Source organism: Podarcis vaucheri (genome assembly GCF_965113315.1).
Source record: "Podarcis vaucheri genome assembly, chromosome: 16".
Taxonomy (NCBI): Eukaryota; Metazoa; Chordata; class Lepidosauria; order Squamata; family Lacertidae; genus Podarcis; species Podarcis vaucheri.
In genome coordinates this window covers 17,790,303-17,816,142 of record NC_138754.1, presented here as the reverse complement: position 1 = coordinate 17,816,142, position 25,840 = coordinate 17,790,303, and the positions used below count along the sequence as shown (strand labels likewise).

Below are 25,840 nucleotides of genomic sequence, written 5' to 3'. Positions count from 1 at the left end.
GAGGAGGCGCGCAGAGGCCGGGTAGGCGTGGCACGCGGCGCGAAGGCGCCAGGCTTGAAACTGCGCGTGAGTGACAGGAGGGAGGCGGGGGTCAAACAGTGGGCGGGGCCGTCGCGGGGAGGGCCACAGAGGCGTCTCCGGCGGCAGCCAATGGGAGGCCAGAGAGCTACCTAGGCGGCCAATCGCAAGCGAGATGGGCGGGGTTGCGGCTGGCCCGGTGAGGAAGCGGAGCCAGGCGGCGCCTGGCAAGGAGGCGAGAAGCAGCGAGCGGGGAAGGCAGCGCGGCGGCGGCGAACAGAGCGGGTGGCGGTGAGTACTGACGGTAGGCGGCGATGAAGGCAACGGCGGAGGCTGGCTGGGAGGCACGTGACAGCCGCGTCTCCCTGACGTCACGGCCGACTCCCGTGATGTCACTGGCGCTCTCCCTTCCACCGCATTGGGCCCTCCCCTCCCCCACCGCAGCATTCCTTCATAGGGTCTTTCTCCTTGTTTTGCTCAGTTTTTCTTCCTCCTCCTCCCTTTCGTTGCTTCCCATGGAGGGCTCTTTTTGACCCAAGTTGGGCGTTTAATTCCCCCGCTCGGGAACCTGCCTCTCAGTCCCCAGGCTTGATGCCCTCTTTCCTTCCCACCCGGCGTGAACCCTCCCCCACCAGCCTTCTTCCCTTCCTGTTCTTCCTTCCCAGTTGAGTGATTAATTGATTTCTCCCACAAAACCAAGACATAACTTGCTTCTGTTTCCCACTGACCTGTTATAAGGACATCAGGAGAGCTTGGCTGTGGCAGGATGAGACCAGAGGCCTATCTAGAACTGCGGCCAGCCCCATGATCTCCACCCCACGCCCCTGTGAGAAGCCCCTCTGAGCAGTGCACATGGACAACAACCTCTCCTCCATTTCTGTTCTCCAGCCACTGGTATTCAAAGGCAAAGGAAATTCTGGCTCCGACCATTGGTCCATCTGGCTCAGACAGTGGGAAACCTTTATTCTGTCCCAGGGTTGCATTCTGTGAGGCGCAGCCTTCTGGTGCCCTCATGCCAGTGGTGACTGGGGCCAGGGCAAAAGTGAGTGGAGCAGTAGGTGTGGATCTCTCCTCAGGTTTTACAGACACTTACCTCTCCATCTTCACTTCAGGCAAGCAAGAGACACCATCACAGTTCAAGTGCACTTTTCAGGCAGATAAAAACACTGAAAAAGGGGGGGGCATAGCCTGAGTAGCCCTCCACTAATAAAGTTTAATGTAATTTATTTTAGATTCCTAAATGGAGACATAGGAAAAATTGTAGAAAACACAAGCATCAACATAACCTAACATTTGTCCTAGCAAATATATAGTCATGTAATATATATTACAATAAAACTATCATCTTACCATTGATCTCAGTTGACCAGCCTTTCTCAACCATAGGTCCTCAGAAGTTGTTGGACTACAACTCCCATCATCCCTAGCTATCAGGACTAGTGGTGAGGGATGGTGAGAGTTGTAGTCCAACATCTGGGAACCTAAGGTTGAGAAAGGCTGGTCTACTCCACACTGACTGGCAGAGGCTCTCCTGTTTTTTTAGATAGAAGCTTTTCTCTAACCCTAATGCTGATTTTCTTTCTCTCGATCTTTTCTGCCCACCTGCACATTTTGAGGGTCCTTTGCTCAGTGGGAGAGCAAATGCTTTGCACACAGAAACTCCCAGGTCCCCTTATTGTTGAGTTGGTTTTGTTTCCAGAGCAATTGAGTAACCAGCAACCAAATTTAAAAAAAAATTCTTTAGACAAATTCATGGAGGTTAGGGCAGCCACTTGCTACTAGCCACGATGCCTATGTTTTGTTTCCAGTGCCTGAGACAGTGTGCATCTCAATTCCATTTGCAGGGATTCCCAAGAGGGGAGAGGGCTGTCATATGTTGGCGGACAAGGAGGGGCTTGGTCCCATTGGTCCTGCAAAGGCAGTGAGGATGTTAAGTGATTGGCCAGCCCATGAACTGTAGATAGAAGGAGAATGTGTGCACCTGTGGTTTGCAGTTCGTGCAGGTAGGCCTGTTGAAGACTAGCTTGCGTGTATGCCTGAGGGCTGAACATTTTTGTGTTTTAAATTTGTGCACTTAAAACAACAATCCTTGAAGCTATTTTTTTCCATTATTATTGTTCTTTTTGGCATTTTTATCCTACTCAACAGCCAAATAAGGCTCCCAGAGTGGCTTACAATGAGAGGACAGTCTCTGCCCTGAAGCTATCTAAGGGGGCTTCCATTGTCACTATTTTTAGGTGGGTTTCAGTTACACACTGGCACACTCAGGTTCTGCAGTTGTAGTGGATTGAGCTTTGTTTGACAAAGCTGTTTCCACAAAAGATCAGACGTCTTGCAATAACTGATGAAGCGGGGGGTGGGGGGTAGAAATCATTGCAAAGTGGGTGAGTAACACTTGCTTTGATGCAGCACTATCTAACCTCCCCACAAATTAATCAGAATGATACCCAGCATAATCTAATCTCCCTGCAGATTATCAGTAAGAATGCTCAGTAAACAGAATGTCGGGAAGTGCTCTGCTAGACATGACACAAAAGGAAAAGGGATTGGGAGGGAGGAGGAAAAACCTAGCCCAGCTTTTTCCTGCAAACAGCAGGAAAGGAAGAGCTTGGAGAGACAGAGGGCAAAGTTTCTGGTATTTTAATTTTTATAATTTTGTTGTGCACTACCTTGAGGGACAAATGGACAAGTGAGATGAAACATTGATAAAAAGCAATGCCACTATCAAGTTCAACATGGCTGCCACATGCTTCTGTTCAGATTTCAGTGCTCCCTGCTTTCCCTGTTTCATAAGAACTGGGTGGTCTCAGGGTGAGGTTATTCTTACTGATTTGCCTGCATCTTTGGCCAAAAATTTGTCCAGACACCCCCCTCCCTTTTGCCCCTTCCACCCTGGCAGGGAGGTGTCCTAGCGGGGGACATCCTTCGAGCCCCCTTTCCAGCAGGAACACGTTGTCCAAGTGTAGCGGAACTAACATTTCCCAGCCAACTGCTTGGCACAGCCATGCTTTTCTCAAGTCTGTGCATGAAAAGGAGCCTGACGGCAATGCTTCTTTTGGAAAGATGTTCCTTCCCATCCTGGCTTGCAAGCCAAAGCTTGTGAGAAAACGGTGCCTCCAGGAAAACAAAGACATAGGAACGTGTGATCTATGATGTGCGTTCTGAATGAGAACCTCTGTTTTTACCTTTTTTCCTCTGGAGAATGCTGTGGCTAAGTGAAAGGTGTATCTGCTTTGCACGCACAAGGTCCCAGGTACAATCCCTGGTGTCTCCAGGTAGGGCTGGGGGAGTTACGTCCCTGAAATCCTGGAGAGCCGCTGCCAGTCGGTGTAGGCAGTATTGAGCCAGATGGGCTGATGGTCTAACTTGGTATAAGGCAACTTACTCTGTTCCTGTTTGCAGTGGTCCAGGTAGACCAGGAAACACACAGGAATTGTCTGATGAAGGAGGTGAAACCAGCGGAGGTAATGAGACAGGGTTTGGTCTGAAGCCACAGGAGGCCACCGCTTGTCAGCATAGCGTGCACTTAAACCATGCAACTTGCTTCCGCGGGAGGCAGGGATAGCTGCCAAGTTGGATGCCTTTAAAAGAGGAATGGGCAAATTCATGGAGGAGAAGGCTATCAATGGCTGCTAGCCACAATGGCACTGTTCTGCCTCATCAGTCAGAGGCAGCAATGCTACCGAATACCAGTTGCTGGAAGTCACAGGAAGGGAGAGTTGCTCTTGTGCTTGGGTCCTGCTTTTGCATTTCCCATTGGGGTATCTGGTTGGCTACAGTGAGAACATCCAGCAAGCTGTTTGTATAATATTCTGATGCAGATGTGATTATTAATAATCATTCTAGCGTAAATAAAAAAAATTCCTTCCAGTAGCACCATTCTAGCGTAGTCATCCCTAAGCATTTGCATGACCAGGGTCTTGTGAGAACAGGGTGCTGGACTAGATGGGACATTGGCTTGCTCTGGTAGGACTCTTCTTCCCTTCTTCAGCAAGTCCCAGAAATGCAGTAATCCAAGCTGGGACAGCTTAGTTGGTAGAGCATGAGACTCTTAATTTCAGGATTGTGGGTTTGAGTCCCACATGGGGCAAAAGATTCCTGCATTGCAGGGGGTTGGACTAGATGACCCTCGCAGTCCCTTCCAACTCTTCAATTCTGTGGGATGCTGGCGCTGTGCTTCTTTAAGACGATTCACCCCCAGGAACCCCACTAGTTCTTCCACATTCCTCTTCCCTTCTTTGATGGCAACACTCCAACCGCCAAATGTTTTTCTCCAGGTGGAGAAAGTGTCCCAATAACTTGCAGCAACTGACAAAGAGATCATATTTTACCTGCCAGTGCTTTCCTAGTGTCTGACTGAAAGGCAACAGAAAAAGTTCTTGCCTGCTGGCCGTGACATAACTCAGTCACTGACTTAATCTCAGCTCTTTTCCCTCTGTCCCTGCCCACAGTGGTTCATTTTCTGTGTATTCTTGGCTGCTAATCTTGTTGTTTGCATGAGTGAACGTGGGGAGAAGTAAAGGGCCTTTGCCCAAGAGCCAGCCGAGGAGAGACGTCACCTGGCTGCATCTGGCACGGGAGATGTTTTGCTCTGAAAACCTGGAAGCCGGTAGAGAATATCTCTTGGACTAGGTTAAATGCAGATTACTTGTTTTGGCGGGGGGCATATGCTGTAGCCTTGTGGGATAGTTGCATTTATCCAAATATCCCTCAGTGCCCACTTCGGGCTAGTGGGCAGCCGCTGGATTTCTGCTGCAGTCGTGAGTTGCCTGGGGCAACCGGCTGGTGTTTGTTTTGAGAGAGAAAGCTCAGCTACATGAACCTTTGGTCTCATCCAGCAGGGTCATTCTTAAGTAAGGATTCTAGGCCTAGTGCTGTCTGCCAGAACACTCACGTGATGACACTTTTCTCTCTCCTCCTCCCTCTTAAAAACCAGATTTTCTGCAAACTTTGGCTTTTCGCCTGCATTCTTGAGTTGCCTGGTTGTGCGCCTGTGGGACCACTTCCCTCTCTTCCTTCCTCCTCTTTGATTGTAAGTTATTGTATTTCAGTGGGTCTTCTCAGTGGTGGCACCCACCCTGTGAAATGCCCTCCCATCAGATGTCAAACAGATAAACAACTATTTGACTTTTAGAAGACCTCTGAAGGCAGCCCTGTTCAGGGAAGCTTTTAATGGTTGATGTTTTATTGTGTTTTCAATATTTTGTTGGGAGCTGCCCAGAGTGGCTGGGGCAACCCAGTCAGCTGGGCGGCATACAAATAATAAAATTATGATGATGATGATGCCAAAGCCCCCCTCTGTCTTCTGCTTGTGTCTTGGGTGCCAATGGTTCTTTAGAAATAAATATTAGTAGGGGTTTTCCCATTCTACCCCCATGACACTCAGCAACCCGTCTTGGATTGAAAAACTTTAGTCAGAGTGGCCCTGCTGGGCTTATATGTGTTTTTCTGCCTCCACAGATGCAAGAGAGCTTGGATTCCACCCCGCTTTCCCCCAGCTTAGCTCCATGCTTGATTATTACAGGAGAATGATTGTGCAAACACACACACACACACACACACACACACACACACACTCCTCCTTTGAAAAACTCGCTTTCAATTGACATTTGTGTAATTTTTCCAGAGAGGGGGAAGGAGCTGTCTCCTGGGTCCTGCTGCCTGACTGTTTGCCAGGGACCGGAGCCCTTCCTATTGGGGCCTGGCTGCTCTGAAAGGGAGCACGTGATGCTTGCTAAACTGGATTTTCTTTTCATGCGGCAAAAGCATGCTTTGGGGAAAGTGTTGCGGAGGGGGCGGGCAGCTCTGCAGGGAACCAGCATTGGCAGAAGCACCATCATTGCAGGCAGAGTTCAGGGCTGCAGTTGAACCAGCCGAAAATTTGTTGGGAAAGGAGATGTGGAGATTATTCAGTCCGAACTCTGCATTAATGTTAAGAATAAAAAAGTGAGGGTGTAGGGCTCTGATTCAGGCGGCCTGGTGGCTTCGGTTATAAGGAAGGCCGTACTGGGCCCTTTCCAGAAGCCCACCTTTGTTCAGCACCCTGTCCCAGCAGCTGGCCAGATGCTCTAGGGAGCTTCCAAACAGAGCAGGAAGTCCTCCTCATCCTGGTTTCCCTTTTCTGCATTTTTTCCAGGTCTAGAATATCCTCTTCGAGGGGAAGCAAGTTCGCATAGTTTGAGGAGCGCTTAGTTAAATTATGGAACTTTCTCCTGCAGGAGGCAATGTTGGCCATCAACTTGGATGCCTCTAAAAGAGGATTAGACCAGTTCATGGAGGAGAGGTCTATCAGTGGCTACTAGCCAGGATGGCTATGCTCTGCCCTCCTTCATTCTGCCCTTCTGAATCTCAGTTTCTGGAAACCTCAGGAGGGGAGAGTGTTGCTCTGGTGATCGGGTCCTGCTTTTGAGCTTCCCATTGGGGCATCTGGTTGGGCCACTGGGAGAACAGGATGCTGGACTCCATGGGCCACTGGCCTGATCCAGCAGGCTTTCTTTTTGTTCTCATCATTGACTTTGCTCTGCAGTGGTAAGCTGAATGTTCCAAGAGTTGAAAAAACAAAGGGAAGTGTGGAAAGGTTTAGTGAGATTAAAGTGGAAAGGGACCTTTGCCTTTCTTCCTACGATAAGAGAACAGTGTGAGTTGTGTAAGATTGGAGGCAGGGGCCTCAACAAAAGGGAAAGGGGAGAGGATTCCACCTTGCTGGAAAAAACCAGTCTACTAGCATTAAGAGAGCAACTTAGTGCCCTGCAGATGTTTTAGGCAGAAACCACAGCCGGCATGGCTGTGGCTGATGGGAGTTGTAATCCTAAGCGGGACTACAATTGATGGCGAAAGTCGTGGACACAAATGGCCATGCTGTCTAAGACTAATGGGAGCTCTAGTCCAAAACTACAAGGCCACTAGGAAGGCTGACCTAGAGCAGTGTGGTGCCATTGATTGATTGATCACATTTATATCCCACCTTTTTCTCCACGGAGCTCAAGGTGGCATACATGGTTCTCCCTCCCCATTTTATCCTCTCAACAACCCTGTGAGGGAGGTTAAGAAGCAGTGACTGTCCCAAGGTCTCCCAATAAGCTTCATAGCCGAGTGGGGAATTGAACCCTGGTCTCTCCTGGCTCCAACACTCGATAACCACCCTGGCTCTACACTGGACTACACTACCACTGTGACATCCCTGGAGACAGGTCTGGGAGCTGATGTTCCAAAGAACTTGTACTCTGTTCTGAATGGCTCAGAAAACAACCTTTACTACAAAGTGAGGTGGCTGAGCTGGTCTCGTGAGTGAGCTTTGGCCACGGCTCAGCCAGCCTTCCTTGGATAAGCCCTGCTTACACCTCGCTGTTCCAGATGCGTCTGTAGTTAGATGCTGCCCAACTTGTCAAAATCACAGCAGCCAGGCTTTGGGTAGGACTGTGTGTCCTGAATGCTAATTTGTCTCCACGTCTGGAAAACCTGTACTCTGTGACCTGCATGAAATATGCAAAATGTATCTGCATAATTCCTTTTTGGTTTGTATACTCTGCCATTAGGGATTTTGCATAATGTGTTCTGTGACAAGAACAAGAAGTTGGGTAAGGATGGAAATTGAAACGTACTGCCACTGAAATGTTCCAAAGAGATGAGTGAACAAACTTTTAATACCACAGTGGATAAAAAAAAATGTTTAAATGACATAGAATAAAGGAATGAATATAAATGCTTTAATATAATAATAAATACCATAATTTGGCCACGTGAGTGCCTAATCCACAAACTAGTGTTCTTGTGACTGCTGTTTGCCTAAAACCAAACACATTTCAGCCCAGTGGGTCTTCTTCTGGTCCAATATGCTAACCGCTCATAATGAAATGCACAAGTAATAGTCCTGCTTATGTGTTAAGAAAAAATAGTATCAAAAGTGGTATTCTTACAATGGTTGTGCCCAATTGCATGTCCTTTTGGGGCATCTTCCAAAGTTCTCTTTTGCAGATATTAGCTAGTCATGGGAAGATACAATATGCTAAGGATTATCAATGTATTTGGATGCCTTTGTATGATTTTACTGTTTTAACATGTCAGTAAAGGCTAGTAGTAGTAGCAAAGCGAAGCACTGCACCAATCCTCAGCCACTGAAAACTCTGTTCAGCCAATCAGCTTCCTGACTTTAAACTTTTCTGGGGCTAGAAACCTGGTTCCCACAAGAGACTTGAGCTGATGCGGAGATTAATCCTGCTTGTCATCTTGTCACAGTTGCTTTAGACTTGGGGATCTTCTTGTCACGGGCCGTGACAGGCCTTCTCGGGTGTGTGCCAACCTAATCTGGCTCGATATATTGAGCAAAGTCAGATCTTCTGTGTCCACTGTCTTCTTTGGTGCACAGAGACCATTTCAGTCTCTGAATCGTTACAAAAGCAGCCCCTGTTCTTGAATGGGATCTTGGTAGATCTGCCCTGTAGGCAGGAAAATGTTAAAACAGGTCACAGACATGGCGTTTCACCTTTGAATTGCTCGCACAGGCGAGCAAGAATGAAAACATTTCCGTGTAAAACAGGCTGCGGAGCAAGGGCCACAGGCCAGCCGTGAGGCCTAAGATGAAAATGGGTGGAGTAGTGGATGTGTTTCTTAACTTCACCCCTTCCCTGCGCTATTCATTTCAAGTGCCATCACACTGTTTTAAACAGTCATGGCTCCGCAAAATGGATGACGGGTACTGTAGCTTCTTAAGGGTGCTAAGAGTTGATAGGAAACTCCCCTATTCCTGTCCCAGAGTTCCCTGTGGGAAGGGATTGGCTGCTGCACCACTCTGGAAATTGTAGCTCTGGGTGGGGAATAAATAGGCTTTCCCTCAGAACGCTCAGCACCTGTAACAAATAGTTCCCAGGATGCTTTGCGGAGTGGAAGCCATGATGGTTTAAAGTGGAGTGACGCTGCTTTAAACGCATAGCGCAGATAAGGCCTTTGTGGCAGGCTGCATTTCGGTCATGTGAAAGTCAGAGTTTTCCACACACTCCTCCCCTCCCCTGATCTCTCTCCATCCTCCAAGCAAGGCAAGCAAGAAATCCAATCCCACTCAGATGACACATTCTAGCCAGGCAAAATCACTCAAGGTGGGGGCATGGAGCAGGCCTGAGGGGAGGCCTGGAGGTATAATTATCCATTGCTGTTTGTGTGTTGCCACAGTTTGGGTGACATCCCACACTGGCTGAGGCTGATGTACCTCAAAACACCTGGGGTGGCACATGTATCTCATACGTGTAATCTCACTGTATACACGTTGTACTAGTGACAATAAAGTAAAGTAGGCGGATCTTGTGGTAAATGATTCAGAAGCATGGCGTGAGGATGTGCTTTGGCTGACCCGTAACTTATTTAATTCCTCCTCATTCCCACAGGCCACAGTTCTGCTCTTTTGAACCCAGGACATCAAGCTGGACGTGTGAAGGGTGGTCAGGATTGGACCAAATGCTCTAGAGGAGGACAGTGGCTTTGAAGGTATGTTTCCAGTTCAGCTAAATCTCTCTGATGAACTAATAATAATAAAATAATAATAATAATAATAATAATAATAATAATAATAATAATAATAATTATTTATACCCCGCCCTCCCCAGCCAAGGCTGGGCTCAGGGCGGCTAACAAGCACTAATAAAAACAAGTTGAATGAACACAACTTAAAAACAAAATTAAAATACAACATTAAAATATTGAAATATTAAAATGTAGCCTCATCGCAGGAGGCGAAAGGAAAAGAAAAAAGAAAGAGGGTGAGGGAATCAAATTGGCTCCAAGCCAAAGGCCAGGCGGAACCACTCTGTCTTATAGGCCCTGCGGAAAGAAATCAGACCCTGCAGGGCCCTGGTCTCATGAGGCAGAGCGTTCCACCAGGCCGGAGCCAGAGTTGAAAAGGCCCTGGCTCTGGTTGAGGCTAATCTAACTTCCTTAGGGCCCGGGACATGTGGGCTGACTAGCCTCAGGCTTACTCCAAATGGTCATGAACTGGGTAAGAATGGACACCATTAAACTGTGGAACTTGCTTCTGCAGGAGGCAACGATGGCCTTCAGCTTTAGAAGAGGATTCAATGAATTCATGGAGGATGGGGCTATCGATAGCCCAAACAACTATGCTCTGCCTCTACAGTCTTGAGGCAGAAAAGCTTCTGTATGCCAGTTGCTGGAAAGCACAGGAGGGGAGAGGGCTCTTGTGCTTGGGTCCTGCTTTCGGGTTTCCACGGGCGTCTGGATGGCCACTATGAGAAGAGGATGCTGGGCCGGATGGGCCATTGGCCTGACTCAGCAGGCTGTTCTGATGTTCTTATGTAAATGCCAATATTCAGTTATTCTCTATCTTTGGACTGGGTGGAGGTGAAGAAGTAGCCCCCCCCCCCCCGGTTAAAAGTTGGGAGTGAGGAATGCGTGTGCCCTGGCTGCTGCTTTTGGAGATAGTACTCAGAATCTCAGCTCAGTTATTATCAAAATTCAGTACGTAGGCTAAACGTAGACCAGGTTACAGGTGTGCGCTTAGCAGATTAATATAGAGCTCTAAGGTACATCGATAGACTTCAGCATGCTCCCTGAGTTCCCCTTTTGAAGAGCGGGGAACATACCGACATTGGTGCCAGGCCCATCCCAGGCAAGCAAGCATGCACTTTCATCTGCTGCAATTGGCCTCGCCCCCTTGGAGGGTCCCAGGCTCAGTCCCCAGTGACATCTCCAGGTAAGACTAAAAAGGCTCCTGGAGAGCCATTGCTGCCACACAGGGGAAGCAGCACCAGAAATAATTATAAACTGAGCCACTTCTACTTAGTGCTTCAAGACGTTTTTAATCTTTCAGGGTTTTAATCCAAGCTGAGTGTAGCGTGACTCAGCTACTGGAATAAATGATCCGCTAGTTTGCATATCTTCTATTTTACGTAATACGTTTTATTTATTTATTTATTTATTTAATCAGTTAAATCGCTTGATCTTGCCTAGGGCAACCCAAGGCGACTTAACAACAGCTCCACTTTGTCTGATCACAAGAGGGACAAGAGCACCTCAGCCCTACCTCCAGTTAGTGTAAATCTTATTTGGACCTCCCCTCTGTTGGCTTTTGAGATCTCAGCTGCATTTGACTCCACACATCCTCCCAGGCTTCTAAGCCAGCCTGCTTCCTGTTGTGGTCTCTTGCTGCATACAGTGATTTTTTATTATTTTTTTATTTACCTAGGGAAGCACTAAAAAATGTTCTGTCATCCAACCCCTGTTCTGTAATCCAAAAATGGTATATCACGAGGCACTTAATCTCAGGGTTGTGGGTTTGAACCCCATGTTAGGGAAAAGATTCCTGCATTGCAGGGGGTTGGACTAGATGACCCTTGTGGTCCCTTTCAACTCCACAATTCTGTGATATGATACTCCTACCTCTTCTTGGTAGTGCATTTGTTGGCCAGGTCAGAGTGCTAGACACAGATCTGAGCCGACCCAAAAGTGCTTCTTTCTGCCCCTTCCTCTCTGCTGGGTGCTGTTTCAGCCACGATGTGCTTTTGCTAAGAAAGGCTGTTTTCAGCTGCTTCCAAAGCCAATTAGCCTTTCAGGCACCTGAGCATTGACCCCCCCCCCTCCCTCGTGCCCCGCTGCGTGTCTTGCTCCTCCGGCTCCGCCATCATCGTTCCCCTGTGGACTACAAAGCTGAACCTCAGATATCAGATGGAGGCTGCCCATGTCCAGGTTTGAATAAGATAAGAGGCCTCTTTTGATAAGCCAGCAGGGGAGCTCTTGTAATGCTTGGAAAATCTCCACCCACCCCCGGAAAAGCTGTTCTGTAGCCTGCAGAACAAAAGTCTCTCATCTTGCAAGACCTAGGAACAAAATGTGAGTGTGGCAGGAGACGTGTGGCCATTTGCCTGCCCTAGTTGCCTCTCAGCAACTGTGAGTGCAGCTGAAAACCACGGTTAATCTGCATGTTCATGAAAACCACAAAGGGGTTGATATCAGACATCGCTCTAGTTTGTGCTTACCATGGTTTAGGAACAATACTAGCCTGAGTCTCCAAACAATCAAGTAATTCACACTTCGAGAATAGCCTTCGCCCACCTGAGGCCTTCAAGATGTTTTGGACTCTTAACTCCCATCAGCCCTAGCCATCACAGCTGTGGTCCCATAAACCCCATCATCATAAGACCACACTGACTGGGACGGAAGGGAGTTTTAGTGCAAAGTGGAGGGTACCTGGTGGGGAAATACAGTGGTACCTCGGGTTACATACGCTTCAGGTTACATACGCTTCAGGTTACAGACCCCGCTAACCCAGAAATAGTGCTTCAGGTTAAGAAGTTTGCTTCAGGATGAGAACAGAAATCACGCTCTGGTGGCGCAGCAGCAGCAGGAGGCCCCATTAGCTAAAGTGGTGTTTCAGGTTAAGAACAGTTTCGGGTTAAGTACGGAACTCCGGGACAAATTAAGTACTTAACCCGAGGTACCACTGTATAGAATATTGCAGGCCCTTTGAATAAGTTGTGGACTGTAAGACCCCCAATACCCGCACATATTTATCCCAACGCTCTTGAAGAATTGTACATAGGCATATTATTCTTTAACAATAAAATACTTAAGCACTGTATCGAAACTGTTAAAAATTGGATTATGCTCTGCATCAAATAGGTCGAATGTTCCTTAGTCTCTTGTTCTGTTTACTAAGCCAGAAAACAATTAATTCTTGGATGAGATTGATGAACATTGAGAAAAGGTAATTCTTTTTCTGTAGGGTGCAGATACCCCCAGACATTAACCAGGAATAGAAGCTGTGTTGCTTGTTTTCCCTCTTCATGGTAAAAGTCACTGACTTGGTTGGGGTTTGCTTCCTGTTTGATCTATCAGGTTCCCCATTGTATTATTATTAGATTTATTGCCCACCCTTCACCAAAATGTCCCAGGGTGGTTTACAGCAATATAAAATAAAGCATTAAAACAAATAATAACCACAACTGGGGTGGGTTCTAAAAATATAGATAATGTGTCAAACACATTTATAACACCATTTTAACTCTCCCAGCTGGAATAGTTTCTCCCTTAGCACTTTTCTTTAAGCTTTAAGATCTGGTTCATATGGGTGTAATTGATATATTTTATAGAAATGAAACAGTATTTGAGTGATGTTAGGAGCATAAATATTTGCAGCAGCTAACCTCGTCTTCCTGTTGATCTCAGCAGCATGATTTCTCTCCCCTGCTAGTCTTTTGCCTATTGTTTCAGTGCCAAACTTCCATTTCTAATATAAGTATGTATTTCTTTTGCCTTAGATTGATCTGAGGCAAAATATCCAGAACGCAAATTCTTATAAGGCAGCAGATTCATTCGTTCATTCATTGCATTTATATCCTACCTTTTCCTCCTTGAAGCTCAAAATGGCTTACATGGTTCTCTTCCTCCTCATTTAATCCCCACAGCAACAACCCTTTGAGGTAGGTTAGGCTGAGAGGCAGTGACTGGCCCAAGGTCACCCAGTGAGCTTCATGGCTGGGCGGTGATTCTCCCAGGTCCTAGCCCAACATTCTAAATATTCATGGCTTTTATGCAGGCGTAGGCAAACTCGGTCCTCCAGATGTTTTGAGACTACCATTCCCATAATTCCTGACCACTGGTCCTGTTAGCTAGGGGTGATGGGAGTTGTAGTCCCAAAACATCTGGAAGGCCCAATTTGCCTATGCCTGCTTTTATGCATGTGTGTTTCATTTCCCATCAAAGTGTTGCTATTCTCTGAGCCCAGTTTCCCATGAAATTCTGCTTCATCTTAATGGCGTTCTCAAGAACACTAGGCCATGTTCACACCACACACTGAAAACAATATCATGCCACCATCATTCCCTTCGCAGAGCTACAGTTCCCATAGTTCCCTGGGAAGAGGGATAGATTGCTAAACCACTTTGGGAATTGTAGCTCCGGGAGGAGGAATATGAGTCTCCTAGCAACTCTCAGCACCCTGAGCAAACTACAGCTCCCAGAATTTTTGTGGGGAAGCTGTGACTGTTTATAAAGTGGTGGTATAGTGCTTTATAGGTATGGTGTGAATGTGGCCTTGGGCCACAGTTGTTGGCCAACTAGTACAGGGACAAAACTGACTAAGGTGGCTTCCCCCACCCCCCGCAACAGAAAGAATGAAAGACAGAGGATGGCACAGATCTGCATTACATTTACACATGCTAATTTATGTGTGCAGCCACCAATTAAGAAACAGAAATACAATACACCTCATTAAAGTGGGAAGGATTGTGACCAGGTGAACTGTGGGCCTGCTCATTCCAGGTGCTGCAAACAGGAGATGGGCAATTTTAACACCCACTCTTCCTTTTTTGGCGGATGCGGGTGGCGCTGTGGTCTATAGCACTGAGCCTAGGGCTTGCCGATCGGAAGGTTGGCAGTTCAAATCCCTGCAACGGGGTGAGCTCCCGTTGCTCGGTCCCTGCTCCTGCCAACCTAGCAGTTCAAAAGCACGTCAAAGTGCAAGTAGATAAATAGGTATTGCTCTGGCGGGAAGGTAAACCGCATTTCTGTGCGCTGCTCTGGTTTCACCAGAAGCGGCTTAGTTATGCTGGCCACATGACCCGGAAAAACTGTGGACAAACATCGGCTCCCTCGGCCAGTAAAGCGAGATGAGCGATGCAACCCCAGAGTTGTTCACGACTGGACTTAACTGTCAAGGATCCTTTACCTTTTACCTTCCTTTTTCCGTAAGAAGAACCTGCTAGATTATGCCAACTTGTCCAGCATTTACTCACAGTGGCCAGCCACATGCCTCTTTCAAAAAACCAACAAGTGGGGCCTGAGTGCAAGAGCCCTCTCCCCTCCTGTGATCTCCAGCATCTGGTATTCAGAAGCATCACTGCCTTTGACCATGGAGGCAGAACACAGCCATCATGGCTGGTAGTCATTGATAGCCTTTTCCTCTATGAATTCGTCCAATCTTCTTTTAGAGCCATCCAAGTTGTTTTGACCATCCCTGCCTCCTGTGGCAGCGAGTTCCATAGCTTAACTATATGCGCTGCATGAAGAAGTCATGAACATTCAGCTTCGTTGGTTCCCCTTGAGCTCTAGTGTTACGAGAGAGAGAGAGATTTCATCCCTGCTTCTCAGAAGTCCTCCCACAACCTCCCTGCCATACCAGCACCTTTCAGAACAGTACCAGCATTGCAAGTGAGAGGTCTTGTGGGCTGTGTCTGTCTGCGAGGGGACGGAAAGCCTTCAACTCCATTCGGGAATGTTAACGGGGAAGCCTTTTAAATTGGGGATTTATTAACTAGCGAGTTGGCGGCTGCTCTGGGGGACAGGTGGCAATTACGTCTTGCGCCGAAGGGAACTCTTTAATAATCGCCACGCTGCAGGAAGCTCTCGATCTGCTGAGGATGCTGGAAATAGGATCAGATAGTTGGTGTCTGCCTCCCCCAGGACCAAAGTTTTGGGATTCTTCTTGCCTATTAAGTGGCACGAATCCCAGATTTTGGGGTGGGAGAGGGAGGCTGGCTACCCTTTCTAGACAGACTAGTAATCAGCTTCTGACATTGACTCTCTCTCTCTCTCTGTCTGCAGTGAAAAAGCTTAATACATAACCCAGGGTTCATACCTAGAACTGGGCTGCTGTACGTTATTTCTGCAGGGTCTCTGTACAAGATCAGAGCCTGGTATGTGCCTCATTTGTTTGGCTGTTTCTTGACTTTAACTTTAGGAGGTGCTGGTGGTGGGGGCAAATGACTCTAGTCCTCGTGGTTTTGTGGAGCAAGATTTATTGGAAATGCTTTAGGCAGAGATTGGAGGGAGGTGGCCTGGGTTGGATGGAGCTGTGACTTGCTTGCTTAATTAATTTATGCTTGGCTCTCTGTACCAATCAGAGTAAAGAGTGCAAGTGGGCATTCATTTCTCTCTCCTTTCTGTTGGGTTGGCACAATATCATGCCACCCTCTCTTCCCCCGCCTGCCAAAAATTTGACCATAAGCATCCTTTGTTTACTTGCTTATGTTACTCTCCAAAATGAGATGTCTCTATACAAAATGTGACAACCTGTTTGACAATTGACCTATGGAACTCACTTCCACAGGAGGCGGTGTTGGTCACCAACTCGAGAGGCTTTAAAACTGGATTGGATAAATTCATGGAGGAGAGGGCTATCAATGGCTACCACCCACAATGGTTATGCTCTGTCTCCGTAGTTCGAGGACGAAATGCTTCTGAATACCATTTGCTGAAACCACAGCAAGCTCTTTTGCTTGCTGGTTTTCAAAGTCATCTGGTTGGCCACTGTGAGAACAGGGTGCTGGACTGGATGGGCCATGGGCCTGATCCAGCAGGCTCTTTTTATGTTCTTATTCAGGGGTTGGCAAGGTTTATCTTGCCTGGGCCAGATCGGTCCCACAGAGATCCCTCCATGGCCTGTGAGCCTGCAATTTGTGGCGTCTGTGCCTGTGCAGACGTGATTTCTGGCGCAGCAGAAGCGCCTCCCCGCACCGCACTGCGCCGATTTAGCACAGCACGTGAGCGGGTGCCTCGGTTCGGGGGCAGCTCGTGGGCTGGTCAAACGACCTCCGCAGGCTGCTTCAGGCCCATGGGCCTTAGGTTGCTGATCCCTGTTCTTATTGCATCGGCCAAAGGTTCTTGTAATTGCTGCTGGGGACAACAGCTTCCATGCAAAATGAAAGATGTGCACAAAAACACATCTGTAATGTATGTTGCCACATGTAAGCCACCTTCTTTACTCAGTGTGTCATGACACCAGAATAAAATATTTGGTTGTCACCAGTGTTACTTCTACTCAGAGTAGATTCACTCAAATTATTGTATATTACTAGCTTAGAGCCATTAATTTAAGTGGCTCTATTCTGAGTAGAAGTTAGTTGGATGCAACCTACAGTAACACCAACAATAAACATAAATAAGTTGAGCAGCAAAAGAACAACCTGAAATGTAAATCACACACACAGAGCGAGGCAAAAAAAAAGAAACCTTCAAATCAGGAGGAACAAATCAACAGAGGCTATTTTATTTTTTGTTCTTTATTAAATTTATATCTTGCCCATCCTCCCAAAGGAGCCCAGGGCAGCAAGCAACAAGTAATAAAACATCTAAATATACCTTTAAAACACTTCTGCTGCAGACGCAGACTGGGATGGTAGAAGCTCTTTGGAACAAAATGGTGTTCAACACCTTTTGGAAAGGATAAGAGGGAAGGGAACAGGAGGTGGGGAGCTTGTAGAGGACTCTCCAGAGTTGCTGGGCTACAACTCCCATCATCCCTCACTATTGGCCATGCTGTTTGGGGCAGATGGGCGTTGGGAGTCCAAGAACATCTGGAGGGCCGCACAGGCTCTCCACCCCTAGGCTAGATGCACGTCCCAAATGGAAGGTGCTCCAGGGTCTGGAACTCCAACCTATGCGGCCAAACACAGGCACATTTATTTTATTTTTTTGCTCCTGCTGTGACCTGGATCTGTACCTCCCTGGATGTTCTTATCAGGCAGGCTGACTCTCTTGAGAGCAGGTGATCCTTTCAAGTACCCCGTCCCAAATGTATTCCAGGAATAATTGCCTACTATCTCTAACATATATAATTTACTCTAGCCGGCAAAGAGACAACTCACAACTTTTGCTTATTTAACTTGCATGATTTCAAATTTACACGGTTGACGGCTGGCCGGTTGAGATCGCACAAATTAAACACACGGCAGGCGGAGAGCTTAAAATCTCTTTTTTGTGCAGGATTTTCCTGGCGTAGAAAGAGGCCATGTGAGGTCTCATGAGAGCCCCAGTTAGCAAGGTGGAGAACTTAAAAGTTCTTTGCCTTGCTTACACTAAGATCAGTATGGTGTGCCAGCTCCAGAAGATAAGATTGCTTATGCAGGGGCTGCTCCAAGGAACGGCGTGCCTATATGTGGTTTTGCATATATGCCCCCAGAATGTAACCACTGTGCAAGATGCAATCTGACTGTATAAGGAATTGTAGTTACGTCCCAAATATTCCAGAACCATTCTGGCAATTAATGGAGAAGCTTTCTTGTAGGAACTTCATTTTACACAACTCTGCCTCAGTGGTATTTGAAACACCATACAAATTAAAATGGATTTATAATCTGTCTCAGGATAATTGTTGGAGTTGTGGGAAGCTGTATGAGGACTATTTACTTATATTTGGGAGATGTGATGCGATCCAAGGCTTTTGGAGGCAAGAGAAATGGGTATGATATCCCAAATGAACCAATTAGAATATTATTGAATAATCTATAAATAGCATAGATATTGAGCTAGTTCCAAATTTTTTAATAACACCAAAAGTATCAATTGCCACTTACGAGACTTAAACCCCTCAAAGTCTTCCCTGGCTCAGAATTTAATCTGCTGTATAAGTAATTCCCTTCTCCCCACCTTCCTTACTTTGAAGTTGTTGTGATAGCAGCCTTCAGCTGTGGGTGTACAAGGGGTAAGGAGGAAATGTGCATGCAGCACACATCTGGCTTATTTTGGGGTTTCTCCATTTTAAGGAAGGGGCCTCTGCTCAGTGGTAGAGCATCTGCTTTGCATGCAGAAGGCCCCAGGTTCAACCCCTGAAGGCATCTCCATGTCCAGCTGGGCATGTCCCCTGCCTGAAACCCAGGAGAGTTGCCGCCAGTCAGTGTAGAGTAGACAGTACTGAGGTAAATGGACCACGCTGGCCTGACTTGGTGTGAGGCAGTTTCTTCTGCTCCTATTAACTGGGCCCTGGTGTCATGGTCCAGTTCACGGGCGATCAAAGTCCCGGCAGGGGACATCAGGACCAGGGGCAAGATGGCAGGAGCCAAGATGGTGGGAGCAGGAACGGGGGTCCAGAAGCCAGGAGTCAGGAAGCCAAGAGTCCGAGGGTCAGAGAGCCAGGAGTCAAGAAGCCAAGGGTCTGCAGGTCAGGAAGCAAAGAGTCAAGAAGTCAAGGTTCAAGGATCGGGAAGCAAGACGCCCAAGGCAGGAAGTGTGTTGCTGTGGCAAAGAGCCGAAGGGAAATCCCTTCCCAGCTCTTGCCACCAGGTGCTGTGAGTTACCAATCGGCCTCGCCTCTTCAGAACAAACTTAGGAGGCCCCAGTCCTGCAAAGTCCTATTGGTCACAGGGCCTGGCTGCTGCACGCACACATTTTGGGGGCAAAACCTGAGAACGTAAGAAGAGCCTGCTGGATCAGGCCAGTGGCCCACTGTGGCCAATCAAATACCTCTTCTGGGAAACCCACAAGCAGGACTCAAACTCGAGAGCCCTCTCCCCTCCTGCGATTTCCAGCATTGCTGCCTTCGACTGTGGAGGCAGAGCACAGCCATCATGGCTAGTAGCCATCAATAGAGCTCTCCTCCATGAATTTGTTCCTTCCAGCTCTAGAGTCTTTTGAATCTTCTACCTTCTTTTGACGTTTTGTTTATTTTGCTTTCCAGTCATCTTCCTGCCTCTGCTCTTAATTTCTGCAGCTGTTTTCTTTTCAGCTTTCACCTCCCCTGGCAATGTCCTGTTTGTTTAAGCTGTTTGCCTGAGCCAGACTCATCTTGCATTGGCAGTCCCTTGCCTCAGGGTCCTCCATTGTTCAGGGCTTTGGAATGGGCGCAGGGGAAGGACCTGTGGCCCTCACATGGCTGCTCCAAACGCCCTTCTCTCATATCCTTGACAGTATTCATTTGTTTGTTGTTGTTTTAATAACCATACTGTGTATCATGAATTGGGTTTTGAGTCGTGGCTTGCCCTTGGCCACACAAAATATTATTTCTATAGGGGTTTTTTTAAATAGAAAAAGTATAATGCATTGATAAGCAAAGGAAGGCATAGTCAAATGCATAATCTAGATCTGTGGTTCCCAGGGTGGGTGATACTGCCCCCGGGGGGCAGTGGGATTACTTAGGGGGTGCTGCAAGCAAGGGGGTGGTAGAGGAGTGCTGGAGGTGAGCCACGTCGAGTGTATTGATTGCTTATTTACGATTGACCAGGCTGCAGCCTGGAGCGAAACACCTTCCTCACTTTCAAAGCTATTTGCTTTGGTCACGTTCGTTTGTATTTATCATTCTGAGGTGTCACAAGTTATGGGATTGCCAATTATTGGTAATGGCTATTGATTTACTTACAAATTAGGTACCATACATCTGTGGTAGGTGAAGGTTTGGGGCATGTTTGGTACAAATTTCCTTCACCCTTAAGTTTTTATTAGTAAGAATGTGTAAAAGTATTTTTCATGCGCTGTCTGGTGTCACTGGATCCAGGTTATGAATTTTGTCAGATTGAACTAAATAGTTTTAATTGGAGTTTGAATAAATGTGCAGTTAATTGCCACTGCTTTGAATTTTATTGTGTTATTGTCTTCCTTAGTGTGTTGTGCGAACCGCTATTCTGAATAATGAGTTTTGTAGGGTAGGGTTCAGGGGCACTGGGGATGAGTTTATGGAAACAAGAGGGCAGGAGCCCCAAAAAAGTTTGGGAAGCTGTGATCTAGATTAAAAAAGTACCTTTCTAATCTTCCATTTCTATATTTCTCATGTCGATAATCCACAAAGCAATTCCATCTCTCCACATGCATTCATCGCTGCCAACACTTTTCATGAGCCATTCCGAAACAGATGGCAGATTCCGGTCCTTCCATTTTCTTGCCCACACAATTTTTTGCACCCATCAAAAAGATAAAAGCATGGACTGAATGTTTTGAATGATCCTTTTTTATGTTACCTGTAGAAGGAAAATCAGAAGTTTTCTTTTTGTATCTTGATCTCCAGTGTTTCTTTTTCCTGTCCGTCTCTCTTTCTTTTTATTGTCCCTTTCTGTCTTTTTTCTGATTCTCTTCTTTGTTTCTCTTCTTTTCTTATTTCTTTGGAGTCCTATGTCTGCGACCTTTATCCAGGTCCAGAGATTGTATACTCGTGGGAGTGGTAGATGGTTGATGGAGGGCCCTGGGTGAGAGACAGGGAAATGCCCGTCCCCTAGGTGAGAGCTGGGAGGAGCTACTGTCCTCTGTGGGTGGTAAGGGCTAAGAATTACTTTTAAGAGAGGACTCAAAATTCTACTTCTTCGATTTGTATTTTTTGCAGTTATAATTTTACTGCATTATGGATTTTTTTTAAAGAAAATATTTCTTTTCAAAAAGATAAGAACCAAAGACCTGTTATAAGAAAAACTGCACCCTTCCCTTTATGGGGTACCCAACAGCCCGAATAGAGTCCTTATGTAGGTTATTGGTAGAAGAAAATAACAGAGGCCAACCAGAGAATATTGAGAAGCAAAGCAGCTAGTAAGCCTGATCTTTATTAAACTGTTGCAACAGGGTGCTCACCCCCCCCCACGCAGGACGGAGGAGGAACCCAGAACATTGGTGTGCAAACTCTTATATAGATTTTTGATATTGCCACCCTGTAGCTCAAGGCCACCCCCCAATACATCATACATACATCACAGAAAGCCTGTCTGCCAGGATACCTAATAATGGTCTCTGATTGCTTTTACCTGGGCATCCTGGATGTTCTTTTGTGATGGTAAATATTCAGTTCCTGAATCCAGGCCACAGGCTCACCCTAGTCATACACAGATAGGCCCTTGAGACAGGATTTGTGAGCAAAGAGACACTGGGAAGGTTTTCCCATTTCCTTCCTCCTTGCAAAGAAACATTTGAGGTCAATTTGGGAGAGTCAAAATGGTTTCAGGACTGTTTTCCTGTACTGTTTCAGACGTAGTTTATATATTTATGTATGTGTTTGCCTGGTACATTTATGAGCATTTATTTTATATCTTAGACCTTGTAATTCTCATAACAGACCTTAACATTATTCTCCACCACATTCCCAGTGACATTAAACAGGACCAGCAAAACAAAACTCCCCCTGGGGTCTTTGCAGGTTTTCAGTCTGGGGGTGCTTCTGGGTCCAACTCAGTGGCTAGAAGCACCTTTTACCAGCTGCGACTGGTGCAGCAGCTACAACCATTCCTGGATCGGGAAAGCTTGGCCACAGTAGTTCATGCATTGGTTACTTCAAGATTGGATTACTGCAATGCGCTCTGTGTGGGGCTTCGCTTGTGCTTGATCTGGAAACTGTATTTAGTGCAGAATGCTGCAGCGTGATTGCTGACGGGAGCGAGACCCTGTCAGCTTTTAACACTCCGCTCAGAGATCCGCTGTGGTTGCCCATTTGCTACTGGGCCAAGTTTAAGGTGTTACCTTTAGTATATAAAGCCCTGAAGAACTTGGGACCAGTTTACCTGCAAAATCACCTTACCCCATATATGCCCACTCGGCAGCTTAGGTAGGTAGAACTGGCACTGTTACAGGTACAGATTTTGTAAGAAATCTGTCTTTCAATGTGGCAGCATCTACAATTGGAACTCCCTGCCTTTTGACATCAGTACACTTTTCGCTGTACTCTTTTCAGCTCTTGATAAAAGCATTTTTGTTTAGACAAGCCTGCTCAGATATGTAGACTCTTGACTTGCGTATCTATCCTCTTTTTATATATTTCTGATTTTAAATCCTTTTAAACTGATTTTATTGTTTTATTCTTTTGAAAACGTATTTGTGGTATTTCACAATCAACCAGCTTACAAATTGTCTGGAATAATAATATTAATGAAACATTTATTGAACCACTTGTGAGGCACGATGAAATTCCTCTGGTTGTTCTTTTGCCTCCCCTGCTCCTCCCCTGCGGAGAGAGATCAGCTGGACTTACTGAAAGCACAACCATCATCCCCCCCCTAAAAAAATTCCCACGCCAGCCCCAAAATGACCCCCTGCGGTGTAAGAATTCACGAGAGCAAAGCAGCTTTGTGCGGATTAATGACCTTAAATAAATAAATAAATGTGAGTCTTTAGCCACTCTAATAATTGATTTGAAATGATCATAGCCTGCCCTTTCTATTTAAAATATTTCAGGATGGCTGGCAATCAGTCGATTAATAGCAGTACTTAAAGTAACAAATCAGAAAGACAGTCTAAGCAGTAAAATTCCTAAAAATAAGACGGCAGCATCACTCAAATATGTAACCATTTAAAAGCTGCTAGTTATTCGCAGCTGCCCAGTTATGCCTGAGGTATGGGGAACTTGGGATCGGGGGCAGGGGGCAAACACCCCTCTCTCTGGCTCTCAGGACCCTTCCTGGGTGGCACTCCTTTCAAGCTCTTCTCTGCCCATCTCCTCAAGTGTGTTTGCTTTGTCAAAAAGTGAACTTGAAGCCGTGTGCCAGGACGGAGAAGCGTATCTGTTTTGTGCAGAAGCCTCTGGCTTTTGTGTGGCTGGAACGTTGCCCATTGTACAAGAGAAAAAGTTGCACCTGTTGCTCCTCCCATTTCCCATTTGGCCACACACACTTTTGCACCTGGCCCTGCCCACACCTGACATGCAACCCCCTAAGAGATTCCCTACAAGGGGGAATGTGTTCTTTGGGCTGAAAAGGGGTCCTCTGCCCATGAGCACTGAAAGCAATTCATGTTATTCCAACAGTCCTTTTGACTGCCCTGTGAGGTAGGCCAGTGTTGCTTGGGAAAAGGCTACCCACCTCCCACCAGCCCTTGGCATGGTGGCTGGCTGGGAGCTGGTGGGAGTTGCAGTGCAAAACATCTGGAGGGCCCCCGGTTGTCAAAGGCTGCCTTAATGGAGTGAAACGTTGTGCCCCAGATTTGGATGTATCGCGTTTCGGCCTCCCCTGGGCCGATCCTGCTTTAGCTGCTTTTTAACAGCCCAGGAATCTTGGCAGCCAGCAGCTCTCTGATCAGGTTTTGTCTTGTTGGCATTTTAAAACCGAATCGCAAAAAGGTCAGGCGTTCACCACCCCTGTCACAGGGGGGGCCAGAGAGAAGCTTGAAGGGCCGTCAGACAGCAGAATGAATGAATGAATCACACATCTATTGTGCTCTCTTTTTCTTTAAGTCACATCCTTAAAGCTCTTCTAGATTTTAGTTGATTTTAGTTCAGAGGTTCATTGAGAAAAATGTGAGCGTGGTTTGGGTTGTGCCTGCTGGTTACACTTCAAGGAGTCTGAGTGCACCATTTGGAGATGCAAGCATGCATGTGGACTTCCGTATGCATGTGATCCAGTATGTCTCCATCCTGCCCATTTCCTTAGAAAAGTGAGCCAGTGGTGGTGTAATGGTTAGAGTGTCCACCCAAGGACCTGGGAGATCAGGGTTCAGTTCCCCACTGGGCCATCATGAATCTTGCTTGGATGACTTTGGGCCAGTCATTGCCTCTCAGCCTAACCTACTTCACAGGGTAGTGGTGGGGATTAAATGAAGAAAGGGGTGAATAAAAAGGTGGCGGCATAAATGCAATCAATCAATAAATACATGGTACCCTTGAGTGTGGGCCAGGGCCAGATCCACCCTGTTTAATTTGTCCCATGTGTTTGTTCCTTCCCCAACAGACAACTGATGGACAGGGATTTGTTATCAGCTGTTGGGATTAGTCCTCTTGCTGGGGAAAAAGAATATGTGGACTCTTTTGCAGAGAAAGTAACTCACAAATCATGCATTTCTAAGGGGAGGTAGACCAGAACATTTCTAATGATGTCTAGTGAGATTCATTTCTTACATGTTAAATTCAGATATGCAAAAACTCTCTTGCCCCATCAAATTAAAAAAATGTGGCTCTCATGATGCATATTGCTGCATTTCTCTTTCTATATTATTTGCTCTTTATTTATAATAATAATTTATTATTTATACCCCGCCCATCTGGCTGGGTTTATTTGGAAAGTACAACCTTAGTACTGCTCCTGTGTTATGCTTAGTAGCTTTGATCTTTTTTTTTTTTTTGGTCTTGTTTGTAATTTTGATTTTATATTAAACAATTTTTTTAAAGAAAACAAAACACCTTTGGGGCAAAACCTTTTTTTTTTTAAAAAAAAAACCCTCTTCTCTTTCCTCCTCTACTCCCGGCCAGCCCTTCTTCATAAAATGCTGATAAAAGCAGCTCACCTGGCCAGGATGGTGTAAGAATTGCTCAGATCATGTTTGTGGAACACCTTGAACACTTGGTTGCCAGTTTCAGAGTGCCCACAAAGGGTCTGTTTTCTGAGGCTGATGCTGGAATTCATTGGTGGGAGAGGGAGAAGGTCAGCTCCCTGTTGCATCTCTGCATGAGTCACTGCTCCAGGTGAGGGTAGACGAATCTGCCAGTTTTGGTTTTTCTCGGTTTCTCATTCTTCCAATTTTAACAGGAGCTTGCCACATTTGCGCACCAGAAATATGAAATCCCACAAGCATTTCGTGACACATCTCCTAAAATAAATTATTTATGTTCAGTTTTCCCTAAAGCACATCTTTGTATATTTTCATAGTTATATGCAGCTTTATGCACCCTTCCTATAATTTTTATGCACAGCTTTTTTCTGTTGTAGAATGCAGTGTGTGGACTGCAAATCTTGAAGGATAGCTGCATTTCTGATTATTTCATTGCTTCAGGAAGTGCAAATCAGGCAGGTTCATATTGAATGTGAATGGGACCAAATACCTCCCCCATCCCAAGATCTAGGTTTGGACTCCAACAAGGAACCATGTCCAGACCAACCATTCTCCTATAAACAAAACTAGTAAGGGGCATGTGGAACTGGGCTCCTCTAAGAGTGTGTGGTTCTTATTGCTGCACATTTTGAAAGCACACCCTCTCTTGGGGAGGTAGGTGGTCTCCCATTGTTGTGTGTTTCTTTGTTTTGCAGCGTGAGAGGAGTGTGGGAAGCCATGACTGCAATTAGTACAGAAAGCATCAGGAAAAATAAATAAATCTGAATTTAGCGCTGAAGCAACAGAAAACTTTCAGGTCTCTAGAGGGCAGCAGAGAGCCATTCTGAACCCTTTCTTTCAGGAAAGCCAATGGAGCTGGACTGGAATCCAATATGAT

The 25,840-nt window shown here is 46.4% G+C and overlaps 1 protein-coding gene across 8 annotated transcripts in view; it reads left to right on the top strand.

The window, feature by feature from the left end:
- Positions 1-25,840, top strand: part of PC (pyruvate carboxylase) — a 256,716-nt gene continuing 230,876 nt past the window's right edge. Inside the window, exons 1-3 of one of the 8 annotated variants that reach the window (XM_082203885.1) lie at positions 291-309; positions 4,955-5,050; positions 9,396-9,495. The gene's annotated coding sequence lies outside the window, so the exon portion shown is untranslated. Of the gene's footprint in view, positions 22-214; positions 323-3,273; positions 3,294-3,425; positions 3,483-4,954; positions 5,051-7,278; positions 7,429-8,872; positions 9,111-9,395; positions 9,496-25,840 lie in introns of those variants that run through there. The other 7 variants (XM_082203891.1, XM_082203884.1, XM_082203887.1 and 4 more) reach the window with 7 other exon arrangements.